The 13,109-nt window shown below is 39.6% G+C and overlaps 1 long non-coding RNA gene across 2 annotated transcripts in view; it reads left to right on the top strand.

Annotated features, from left to right (window-relative positions):
* The window catches only part of LOC140688846 (uncharacterized), a 29,701-nt gene extending 27,843 nt beyond the window's left edge, over nucleotides 1–1,858 (top strand). For both annotated transcript variants that reach the window (XR_012063690.1, XR_012063691.1), the window contains exons 3-4: nucleotides 684–751; nucleotides 1,470–1,858. This is a non-coding gene — a long non-coding RNA (uncharacterized lncRNA). The remainder of the gene's footprint in view (nucleotides 1–683; nucleotides 752–1,469) is intronic.
* The last annotated feature ends 11,251 nt before the right edge of the window (nucleotides 1,859–13,109 follow it).

Below are 13,109 nucleotides of genomic sequence, written 5' to 3'. Positions count from 1 at the left end.
TATGGACGGTTTCCCAAAAGTACATCCATGATGCTGATGTCTCTGTCCACATCAGAGTAGTCACTGCTATGGCCACACTTGAGAAGTCACCATTTCCTGTAACAAATTAAGCGATCAGTTAATCTCCCTGCTACTTATGACTAAATGCCTCCCACATGTCTCTTTTTGGCTCATAATTCAAAAGAAGTGCAATACTTAAGCACTGGTAGAACTCACAGTCCATGAAAGCCAAGTTGAATGGCACGATATGACAACATAAATTAGGAGCTGGAATAATATGCTGCAGGAGTTATGGTGAAGGATGACAAATAAAGATATGAAGAAAGCTTGGAAACAGAGATAAGAATTGAGTAGGACTTCGAAAGTTGGAAGAGGTCTACTTAAATGGAGAAGAGAAAGGTGGGCATTCTGGTAGTGATGAAAACCAAGAACAAAGACACAGAAATGGTGATATATGAAAGGGGTGCTTGCAGAACATAGAAGACAAGTCTCACAGAACTGAAATAGATATGCTAGGAAGCTGTGAGAAATAGGTAACAGGAAGGTCCTTGATTATTTGAAATAATATAGGAACAAATAAGACATTTGAGCAGATGGGGCATTGGGCCAAGATACATCTCTAGTTTGTCTAGAATAATGTTGTTTTTCAGAAGAACAGAAAATGTCTGTTTTGTTCCTTGTAGGTTGAGTCCATAAAGCCAACTGCCATTTACCTGGAGGCGAAGACTATCTGATGAGAATAATTGATGTGGTATTTACAGCACTACGCTTTTTTCCCCCTCTTTTCTCTCCCTTTTTCTTTTCTCCCCTCTTTTCTTTTCCTTTCTTTTCTTTTATTTTCTTTTCTTTCTTTCCTTTCCTTTCTTTTTCTTTTTTCTTTTCTTTTCTCTTTTCTCTTTTCTTTTCTTTTCTTTTCTTCCCTTTCCTTTCCTTTCCTTTCCTTTCCTTTCCTTTCCTTTCCTTTCCTTTTCTTTCTTCTCTTCTCTTTTCTTCCTTCTCTTCTCTCTTCTTCCTTCCTTCCTTCCTTCCTTCCTTCCTTCCTTCCTTCCTTCCTTTCTCTTTGAACAGAGGCAAGTGGCTAAGTGTGGAGGTACGGAGGTAGGAGCTGTTCATTCTGAGAAGCTGAGAGTCCGAGCTCTGAATACAAAGCTCTCTTTCAGTCTCATTCAGTCACTTAAGAGAGTTTTAAATGTACACTGCTCCTAAGCAGTAAATAAAATCTTATTCTAGGATCCAAAAGCTAATCAAAAAATGTATGTAATGACCCTCTCTGCCTTTACTCTTCATGAAAGAACAACTACTTTACACACAGATTTAGAGAAAAATCACTTTCCTAGAATTTCAGAAATAGGGTTTATTCAGTAAAGAGGAGAATGGAGAAATCTAGTGTGGGGGGGGGGAAGTGCTAATTGTGAAACCGTAAGATTTGGGCTGCTTTGCTTTCTTGCTAAAGTCATTTTACTTGACAGGAATAATGTAATTTGAGGACTGCTGTAATGAAAAGCAGTTGCAGGAAAACTGGTTCCTGAGAGCAGCAGCAGCAACACTGGCCGCCTTCTCACCTGCCTCAGGTCGGTGGAAGGTAGACTGACAAGGAGAACGCACATGCATCAAGCCTTCACCCTGAACTTGAGAGAAGGATTCTGACAGCAATCAGGCCCAGCCACAGAAAAGAGAAACCACTGGTCTCTTCAAATATGGGTGAACACCAGGCTTCATTTAAGGACTTGGGGTCCACAAAGAATCTTTGTAACATGAAAGTCTTAGAAATAACGCTCGAGAAATGGAAGAGAAAACTATGAGTATTTATCCTACAGTGTGTAATTCTATGTAAGATTCTCCAGCTCTCCTGCCCTCAAATTCATGCCTCAATATACAGCATGGCATAAATACTTATGTCTAACCTGAAAATAAAGTATATTTTAATTAACAATTGATCATACTATGCTGTTGTTGCAATTTTTCCCACTTAAAAATACATTGTGAAAAATGATTTTAAGTCAAGCAAAAGAATAGCAATAATAATATACCTATTATGGGAAGGTTTCCAGCCAGAAATTGGTAGATCTCTGATTATTTTAATAACTGTCTTATTTTTGTTGTGTGGTTTCTACCACGACTCGTCTGTCTCCCTCTTAAGCTCTGACAGATGCTACAACAGATATTCTTTTGTTTATTTGTGTGACTTTTATATTAGGAAGAGGAACTACTACGTAAAAGATACGTTTCCATATTGTGATAAACACCATCGTTCTCCAAATAGGTTTTCTCTGTCTACACCCTAACAGAGATCTTGTTTTCGCACACGTTTGCCAAACTAGTTAACTATTAAATAAAATTTGAGAGTCTGGCTTAAAGAGGATTCCTTCTGTTTCAGCTTGATTTTTAAATATCTTTCTCTTTACTTTTTTCCCTAAGCCGCAGTGACACTGGCCTTCATTCAGTAGTCAAGCCAGCTGTGCCCAATTCTACCCCAGGGCCTTTGCACTTGCTGAGCCCCTGGCCTCAAATAAACTTCCCTGAATTTTCCATTGCTGATTCCTAGATATTTCTCTCTAAAAAGTTTTTGGCGTCACCTTATTGAAATTCCCCACCATTCCTACCCGGAAGAGCACTCTTTTAGTTTCCTTTATTTTCCTTGAAATGCCTGAAATTATCTTATTTGTCAGTTTGTCTTTTCTCATTAGAATATATGCTCCTGGAATAGGCCCTGGACTTTACATTTTCTAAATATATAATTACCTCCCTCAATATCATTTGTTGAAGAATCCATCATTTCTTCTCCTATTTGAAATGCGAACTTTTTCATCTATTGAATTTTCTTAAATTCCTGAGGCTGTTTCTTAATTTACTCCTCCTTCCCACGGGTTAGATATATATTCTGTAACAGAACAGCATCTTTCAAGTTACTGCACTTTTTAAATATCATTTGATATCTGAATGGAAAAGCCTTCTTTCATAATTTTTGTTTTACAAAATATTTCTGGCAAGTTTCCTGCATCTATATTTTAAAAGATATTTTAATAATCATTATTAATAAGACAAATTGATAATAGAGAAGAACACAGGTTAAAGTACATGTGTATTTTTCAAAACTGAAAGCTTCAAGTAGAATTTAAAATTAAACTTGTACCTCCAAAATTATGGAAGGTAGTTAGTTGTAGTAGGTAAAATATAGTCCACTAGCAGAAGATAGAAAATCAAGCATGTATAGGAAGCACAAAGCATGGCAGCAGAAAACGAATGTAAACTAAACAACCAGTTGGTCGGTACAGTTAATAAGACCTTTATCTGATTCATTAGAGTATCACTTTCAGATTAAATAAAAAATAAAAAATAAAGCTTGACAAGATGCATACCCAAACAAGGAGATTTAGAAGATACAGAAAGAAAAGCAGACAATAAGCAGTGAAAGAAAGAGTAGAGAAAAAAGAAAGAAAGAAAAGAAGGAAGGGGAGAGGGAGGGAAATACAAAGAAGGAATGATCTCTATGCAAACAGCAGATTCATAGAAATCTTGGAAAATCATCCCATGTGACAAAGTAGATCATCTTTATAAAATACAGAGTAAAACTTACCATGGGATTATCTGCCTAATATAAAATATACAAAGTATATAAGGAAAAAGTGGGAAATTTTAATACAATTCTCTCAGTCTTTAACAGATTAAGGAGATAAATTTATAAACTGCTTAACAGGTATTTGCCAAGCTATCTGTGGATAGGATATAAAAAGCTAGGCATTCTCTGGATCTTATTCTAAGTTCCTCCCCAAACACAACTCAAAATAATCAACAAAATTTCAAACAGAACACATGAAAATTTAGAAAATATTTCACTAAATAATCCTTTAATCAAATTGTGAAAATTCGATTTGACTCAAGATTTTGAGGGAAAACAAAACAATGAGGTCCAAAATAAAAAGATTAAAAACTAAGAAGGCAGAAAAAGTGTGGAATTAATACGTTAGTTTGCCTTTTAAAAAATAAATAACACAGGTAAAATGCTTATTAACATAAGCAATAAAAGCATAAGTACATAACTAAATAAATAGTAAAGGAAATAGAATATATGCATACTTAGGTGAGGTGGAAATAACACTAAAAGAAAATTACACACAATTATATTTGAGTAAATGGAGAAAATTAATGTTTCAGAAAACATGATTACAATAAACTCAGGAAGAAATGGAAAATCTTAGTAGTCAAAATTTATTAAAAAGCATTTTAAGCGTGAAATAATTATTTTTAAAATGCTGCTTGACCTAGCTGTCTCAATGAGTGAATTATTCTTTTACTGAAAAGATTACTTATCTGTAATATTGGAAGATGGAAAATTCCTTAATTTTAAGATGCTAATGTTACACTGACCTTAAGGTAGATAAATGAAAGTTAAAAAAAAAGATAAATAAAATTCACTTCTAAATGTAGACACAAATTATAAATAATGTAAGTTTAAAGTTATGCAAGAAAGTACTTACTGAAATGATAATAAAATATTACCTAAATACAATACAGAATATTTGTTTCAAACTAAAGCCAAAATATACATAATGGTGCTGGCTGCTCTTACTACCATTTAAAACAGTTCTTTGAAATAATAGTACAATAAGAGTGGAACTATAAAAAATTAGAATAAATAATGGAAAATTGGTAAGTTATCAATATTGGTAGATGAACTGATTGCTTGTTTAGAAAACCAATGTGAGAACTATTAAAGTAACAACATACAAACATATGTAACATTGCGTTGTATTATTAGAAAGTACAATGAGAAAGTATAATGTGTAAAAGTTGCTTAAAATATAAAATACCTGGAAATGTGAATGAAGAATTTTTATCTAGGTTCTACATGAGAAACTACCAAACATGACTTAGGCACATGTTAAGAATAATGGGAAACTGAGACAGCTATTCCTGCTGGTTGAAAAGAATCAGTTCAATATTATTTATATGGGAGCTTTCTAAACATTTAAGTTAACTATTGAATGTAATTTCATCCCAAATCTCAGTAGACATTGAGGAGAGTGAGCCATAACAAGATAATTATAAAATGTATCTCAAAAAATAGAGGAGCTGACAATGCCTGAGATACTTTAGAAAAAAAAAAAAGAGAGAGACTTATCAGGCATAAAGTCATATAAAAGTTAGAACAATTAAAACAACATGATGTAGATATGAGGCTATAACTGTCATTCCAGCCATCGTCATGTCCCCAAAACACTGACCTTTCACCCTCGTCCTCTGCCGCCTGTCCCCACCCAGCAGCTGGAAGCACTATTACAAGGTAAATACAGATCATGCAGGACTTTCAAGATATTTGCTCACTTCTTGTGCACTTAGATTGCTCTCAACTCCTCTCCACGCGTCAAGGTCTTCTTCGCCGTCCTGCTTGCTCAGTGTCCTGCCCTCACCTGCCCTTCTGTCCAATGCTAGGCTGCTGCCCCCACCTTCCTGGGGTCCTTGGTGCCCTTCTGTTACCTGAGGGCTGTCCCCACTCCACTCACTTCTGCTCATTGCTAAGACTGCAGCCTGTGTGTCACCTCCTGTCTCTCCTTGAAGTAGATGTCCCCATTTCTTTCTTTCGTGCTGCCCTACTTACTTACTTCTTCTCACCTTCTGTATTTCTCCTCTGTGCTTTTGTACTTGCATGCCGACCTGTTTCACTAGGAGTTCAGTTCCACGAGGTCCAGGTATTTAGAAGGAACCAGCAAACTCTTACAACACTCTTTTACCTTAACTACTTCTGTGGGAGAAGCTTCTGGATGTCGGTGAACGTCCACTTGGAGGGCCATCCCACACCACCTGGGCAGTCTGTCAGAGATGATCCAGTACCTTTTTGCTCCAGGGGGGTCATCACTACAAACCCCATGAGCCCTCCTTCATGTTAGAGTCAGCATCCTTTTTCTCTGAGAAAATGTCTGTTTCCCAGCTTCCTCCTTCCACCATCCTCTGACCATTCTGATTTAGGAAAACACTTTCATCTGCCAGTGTTGAATTCTACTTGAGCTCCATGTTTCTGGAAAACAGCAAAGGTTAGGAAATCACCCCATCCTTCTGTATTCCGGAAACAGTTGACTGCAAAGAACCACACTTCCCCACGTGACACGGATAGTTCGACTCCCGTGCCCCCCCTTCTGGTCATCTATGATAGAGACAGGCAGAGACTCCAAATTCCAGTTCTTTGCCTCATAAACTGTTAGGTGAACCGTTTTGTCCACATTGACCAACTGGGATAAAAAACACTTGTGAACCAAACTTCTTTTAAGATTCCGCTCACCCCCAGGTCTCTGGACTTTAGCCCACCCTCAACCTGAGCCAGAATACAGCCCGGTCTTAACTCCTCCTCCTGAGAATAGACTGGCCTCGAGGCAAAATATCCTCTGATCTTCTGTCCCATCACATCAAATCTTCATCTCTCTTCCCCTCAATATGTTCTTTTTAGCCTTGTTTATGCCTCCCTATAAATGAAAACCTCCTTTGGCCTAACACTAAAGATGCTCACAGATTGTACAGTGAGAGAATTTTTCATATGGGAGTAGTCCCTCTCTCCCTTGAGATTGTCTCTTTCCCATCATGTGATAAGCTTTTCAAAGGAAGTCTTTCCACGAATCTGGATTTGGCTTCTATTTGACAATTTCCTCTTCTTTCCTCAAGGGCAGACTTCTCCTTCAACCCTTTCTCTTTTTATTCTTTCCATCATACATTCACTATTCCTTAGAACCCAGATCCAAAATATTTAGCAACTCATATGGCAAAGGAAGGCGAGCATTATCTTCTATCCCTGTGATGTGAAAGGAAATACATGGAGTCCATCCTTCTGGAATAGCAATAAAAGAGAAGAAAAGAAAAAGTAAATTTTTTGTGGGTTTTGGTTGTTTTTAACTAAAATACAAGTCTATATATTTATTCTAGCTTACATGAATCAAAAGCTTTCAAAATACACATTATATTTAATCCAATGATTCTGGTTATAGATGTTCTAAGGAAATAATATGATATAATCAAAATTTGTTTAAAATATGCATATACTTGTAACCTTATTTACAACAAGAGCACCGCTGAGGAAAAGAAACAAACAAAACTAAAATCCATCAACAAACATTGGTACATTTATAGAACGGACAAATCTTTAATAATTTATTGGCAAAGAATATTTTATGATACAAAAAATGTCTATGATATACCAATAATGTACAAATAATTACAGTTTATAAACAGTAAAATTTTACTTTAAAATTATTACAGACATGTATAATTTATATTTTTATGTTTAGTATTTATTGATATTTTTCACATTTTAAAAAATGAACATGCTTTTTCTACATTTGAAAACATCATTTCTTTGTTTGGCTCAACTTCTTGTAAACATGTAACAGTTTAACTGTCTGTCCCCTGCATCATCCACCCACAAAACCTGCCCATCTGTATTTTTATCATCTACAGACAGGTTCTTGCTTTGTCTCACATATAGCAAAATTGTCTCACATTTTGCCTTTTCTCCTCCCTTGCCTCCGTTCTGAGTTATTTCCAAGAAGCTTCTAGGATCTGTGAGCACACAGCTGAGAAACAATGTATAATGGGCAATAAGGAGCCATTACAGAGTTTTGAAATTATGTGAGCAAGGTTTTTGCTCTCATAAGGACAAAGGAGGTAGGGACACAAAAGGCCTTACCGATCACATTTAGTTTTGCACAAATTTAAATCTATTTGGTTAATTCCAGGGTTGCTAAATCCTCTTCTCCACAGAACAGAAGGTGAGCCCACCATCCTTTTACTTTTTGGAAAAAGCTTCTTAAAAAGCTCTGCCTTATTCTCATAGTAGTTCCAGAGTAGGTAAGATCTGTTCTCATCTACTGGAAATATAGCACTAAATTTTACCTATTATAAAATTAGTATGGCAGAATTAGATAAAAACAAACAAAACAACAACAACAAAGAGCTAAGAAGACACGCTTCCTTCCCTACTGAGGTTTGCAACAAAATGGGGAGGCTGACGCATTAATAGAAAAATAATAGTCAGACAATGCAATTCGAAATTGCAAATACTCTACAGCAGTGCTGTCCTCTAGAAGCATAATGCAAGCCACATGTATCATTTTCTAGCTATCACATTAAAAAAGTTAAAAAGAAAAAAAGTGAGATTAATTCTAATAATGTATTTTAATTAACCCAATATTTTCAAAATATTATCCAAAATATTAGCATTTGGTTGTGTAATATATAAAAAAAGATTAATGAGCTATTTCACATTATGTCTCAAGTATGCATTCTACACTGTAGCACACCACCATTTGGACTAGACATATTATACGTGTGCAACAGCAACATGTGACTAGTGGCTACTAGTTCTAGACAGATAGTAACTTACCTGCAACCATGTAACCTACAACCATGTAGCTTACCTGCAATCATGCAACTTACAGCGGTGTAGGTTGCATGATTACATGGCTACAACCAAGATATAATAATTTATTAGGAAGTGGAAGGGGTTATTTTGAAGTTGGGGGATCCAGAAAATTCTCTTTGAGGATATGATGGTCTAGTAGTGCCTGCAAGAGTGAAGTGAGACAGTAGGAAAGGCATTGGATAGAGGTGGGCAAGCATGAAAGAGACAGAAGAGCGATAGAGATGCAGTCTGTCCACTGTGGCTGAAGTAGGCAGTTTATGGGGTCAAGAGAGGACAAGGAGGAAAAGGGTGGACTAGATTGTAAAACTTTTCTAGCTTCTTCCAACCCTTCCTCCTTGGCTAAAGAACAAGCTACAAGCTTTTTTCTCCAAAGCAAGCCAGTCCCTAGCAGACTCACTCCCTCCAGAGTTTTCACCAGCTGCCTGTGACCTAGTTAACCACTGATTTCCAACTGAGGCAGTTCAGTGAAAGTCCCGCATGCCCCCTCAGAGGGAAGCTCGCGTTCGGCTTGCGGTGTCTGAAGAGCTGAGCGCAGGTGCCCGGGGTCTGGCATCTGCCTCAGCATGGCTAATTTATGAGTCCCCAGCAAGTCAGCGCGGGGAGAGAGCCCAGGTAGGGGACCCCGCTAATTGGCCCTTTCAGTTCCTGGCAGCCACTACGGGAAGAAGCTCCCTGCGCTCAGACTTCTTAGGTCCTTTTCTAAAGGCAGAGAGACAGCTTAGGTCGACAAATTGAAAAGGAAAAGCATGTGGGAAAGGCCCCCAGCCCTGGGGAGGGCTGTCGTGGGCTCCACCTGCTGTGTGGCCACGCCCTGACAGAGGCTTTCATTCCCCGGAAGCTGAGAGGCAGGGAAGTCAGGCCAATTGATTTAGACTCACATGTACCTGCTTCTCAAGCTCAGGTGCAGCGTGGGGCAGCCCGGAGAGGGCAGCCTCCCGGCCGCAACGCATCTCAGCTCCTGTCTGCAGTTCGGGGGCCACAAGAGGAGCCAGAGCTGAGGACGCTCGGGCCACTGCAGGGAACGTCACAAGGAGGTGGCATCAGCTGAAAGAAGACTGATAGCACCTGGTCGGTCTATCCCCTGCCCACAGCAGCGTCTTGGAAGGAAACAAAGGGAGCAAATTTCACCCTAATCGCATCGCTAATGATGGTTCTCTTGCCAGTCTTCTACCAACACCCGAGCCTCTCCTTTAGTTGTTCATTTGACCTACTTTCACTGGTAGAAAAACGATGCCACCTGGAGCTGGTGGAGTGTGAGTGAAAGCACTTGTGGAATGATTTGTGCACTTTGCTCTTGGAGATGGTCTTTGGCTCAAGGAACCACTGAAGGAGCGATGCATTTTGGTGGAAACCAAAGACTTACAGGACTAACACCTTCTCCCAGAGTTTGAAATACAGAACTTGAAGGGAGACACAATCACAGTCATGACAACAGGTGAAAATACGTGCATTTCCCTTGAAGACGTCTAAACGTACACTGGCTAGTGAGAATGAGCAAAGATATTGGGTATCTGTATTGACTGGGGTTCTGAGGCATATTTGGCTTAACAATCGGGTTTGCCCAGCAGGTAAGTCCTTTTGCAGAGGGGGCAAATTATTTCCTTTCTGGTAGCATCATGGTCAGACAAGGCTGGATGCGGAGTTGGTGGTAAGTTAAGAGCTATTCCATTTGGAGATGATACTGAACACAATCCCTTAACTCTGCCTGATGTTATGACTAACGTAAACAGCTGTGTGACTCTAGGGTAACTGCTTAGTATTTCTTAGCCTGAGCTTAGACAACAATTTGTGTCCCCATGACTCAGAGTGTGCCATAAGCTTTCACATACGCTATTCCACTTCCTCATCCCTGCTGTGTGAGGTAAGTGCCCATTTTATAGATGAGGAAACTGAGGCCAGAGAGTGTAGAAAGCTTGGTCAGGAACACCGAGCAGTAAATCTGCATGCCTGGACTTGCACTCCAAGGTTTCTGGGTTTTCTCCAGCATCTTGCCTCCTTCATTATCATCTAAAAGGCAAACATGTTAGGACTTCACCTGTATGGTCTTTGGTGACCTGAAGAATAATTTGCAACTTTGGTGGGACCACAAATAGTGAGGCAGTTTGTTTTGTTTTGTTTTGTCTTTTAAACAGTAGCTACCTTTTATTGAGTACCAACTGTTCTTAACCTTTTTTTATAGGTAGAAAATGAAAGCTTAGAGAATGTCACTTGCCCAAGGCCACCAAGCAAGTCGATGGGAGAGCTAGACTGTCTGGGCCAGCCTCCATCCTGACCCCCTTCTCATTGCTCTGGGCTTCCTGGATTCCTGAAGCTCAAATGGAGCCAAGATAGCGGATACGATCTTACTTGGATTCAGGCCACTCACACAGAGAGCAGCAGTGTCACCCATTTTCCTGCACCCCAGCTGCCCGTGCCCTTGATTCACTTCTGCATTGTTCCCAGCATGTCAAGCAGGAGATATGGGGTGGCGAGGGGGCGGGCGGTTCTCCAGAGGCAGTTTGCTTTTGAGAGCACAGACTTCGGCATGCCCCACAGGGCGGAGAACTCCAGCTCCTGGGCCAGCTGAGGCCAATCTCCTGGTCCCCCTAAGCCTGCGTGTCTTCATCTACACGTGGTAGTTATATTGGGGTCTCTTGCAGAGGACTGGGGGGAAGATTAAATCTGAGGTCTTAGCTCAGTGTCTAGCATTATTATAACAGCTAGTCAGTATCAGCTACTATCCTTAAGACACAGAGAAGGATCCTCGCTGCCTAGCCACGTGAGTCTGCCCACTTTAGATACGTGATCTAACATTCACTTCCAGTCAAGGGAAAAAATTAAAGGAGCTAGAAAGGCCACAGCTCCATAGGTGGAAAAAAATCCATCCTTTTCCTCTGGACTTTTTGGGTCTGTTCCCTTAACTGAATGCCCTTGCTTTGGAACACTTACTCCATGACCCAGCTTGTTGGCTACCAGTGGAAGATTGAGAACTTGATCATGTTAAATTAACCTATGCCATTTGCGGTATCAAGAAGATGCAAATCCCCCCCAAAAAATCCAGCTAACTGTATCACTTTCATAAGATACTCTGGCTGTGGGCTTATGCAGCGTCCACATAGTGACAGTTTTCTCCTAAACTATTGACTGGGTGTCTCTGGAACATTGTAAAGTGTCTACTGATGCGCATTGCCATGGTGGGGGTCATTCTTTAAATCTTCTTACACACTGAGCACATTCCTGTCTTTGTGTTTCCAGAGCTGTGATTTTAATAACAGTAAGAAGGGAGGAAAAAAAAAAACCAGCCAGATACAGCCCAAGATCAAGATTCTCTTCTCTTGCAATCTCCTTTGAAATTTCTCAAAGTCCAAAATGCAATTAATCACTCCTGTGGGGAAATTTGGAATAAATCAATACATTTCATCACTGCTTTAATTATCCTTAAAGCTGTTTGAGGACCAAAGTTTCTTGCTTTTGGAAAACAAATGAATAAACAAAGTTTTCATTAAGACCCCACTCACTCTCCCTTTCTCCCAAGGTAGAGCTATGGACGAAGACACAATACAGATAAGGAAGTATTTTTCCTCTTTTTCTATCTCCTTCCTCTTTCTCGCTCCTTTGTCTCTCCTTCTTTTTTCTTTTCTTTTTTCTTTTCTTCTCTCCATTCCTGCCTTCTTTCTTTTCTTCTCCTTCTCCTCCTCCTTCTTTTTCTTCTTCTTTACATCTTTTCTCTCTCTCTCTCCTTCTTTTCCTAATTAGGAAATTAGAAGGTGATTTTCTTAAAGCTCCCTAACCAGCAAGTGAAGCGAGTGACAGGGCCCTGAGCACACAGACTGATTCTTGAATTCAATGCATGGGTACAAAGTGAAGGAAAGAGGAAGATGGTGGAGGTGATAAGGCAGTTGGATTAAGTCCCAGAATTCTCTGAATTCATCACTCAGTACATTCAAGAGGGAGGGGGAGGGGGTTCAGGACAAAGGCAGCAGGCAGACCACACAGAGTAGATGATGCAACAGTGTCCACTGAAATTTTAAAGTGGAAACCCTCTACTTGGGAGCCAAGCTATCCGTTGCCACATTTAATTGTAAAATAAACTAGATACATCAACCCACATACAAACAAAATGCATGACACTTACTTACTATAAGACAGTATTCTTGACTAACCACCGGACCAAGAAATGGAACGTTGACAACTAGCCCAGAAGCTCCTCTGCGGGCTGAGTCCCATTTCAGCCCCTCCCTCCCTCCCTCCCTCCCAAAGTGACAGCTTTCATGGCTTTCTTGGTAATTACTTCCATGCCTTGCTTTATAGTTTTATTACCTAAATGTACCTCTGCAGCTTAGTTACTTTAGTTAGCCTTGCTTGCTTGTTTTTTTTAACCATATATATATGGTTTTTTTGGTCTACAAGTTCTCCCTCCGTCCTTTCCTTGTCTTTAGAATTTATCTGTTGAAAATCTGGCTCATCTGACGTGTTGAGTTTCCCACAGCCTTCGTGCTGCTGGGTGCACTCTCGTGGTGTGGTTTAGCATGTTCTTCTGTCCTTAGAAGTCCCTACAAATTGGTAGCTGGATCCAGATAATAGGTCAAACTTGAATTTGATCCCCCTTGAGCCATTGTCCTTTATCTGCATGTGCTAACAGTTGAGGTAAGCACATCTAAACTGCATGGCTTTGCTTCACAATTTTCGTTTAAAATTACCCTGATTTGGATATAGTGATGTT

This window comes from Vicugna pacos, chromosome 24 (assembly GCF_048564905.1).
Source record: "Vicugna pacos chromosome 24, VicPac4, whole genome shotgun sequence".
Lineage (NCBI taxonomy): Eukaryota > Metazoa > Chordata > Mammalia > Artiodactyla > Camelidae > Vicugna > Vicugna pacos.
This window is presented reverse-complemented; position numbering and strand designations above follow the sequence as displayed.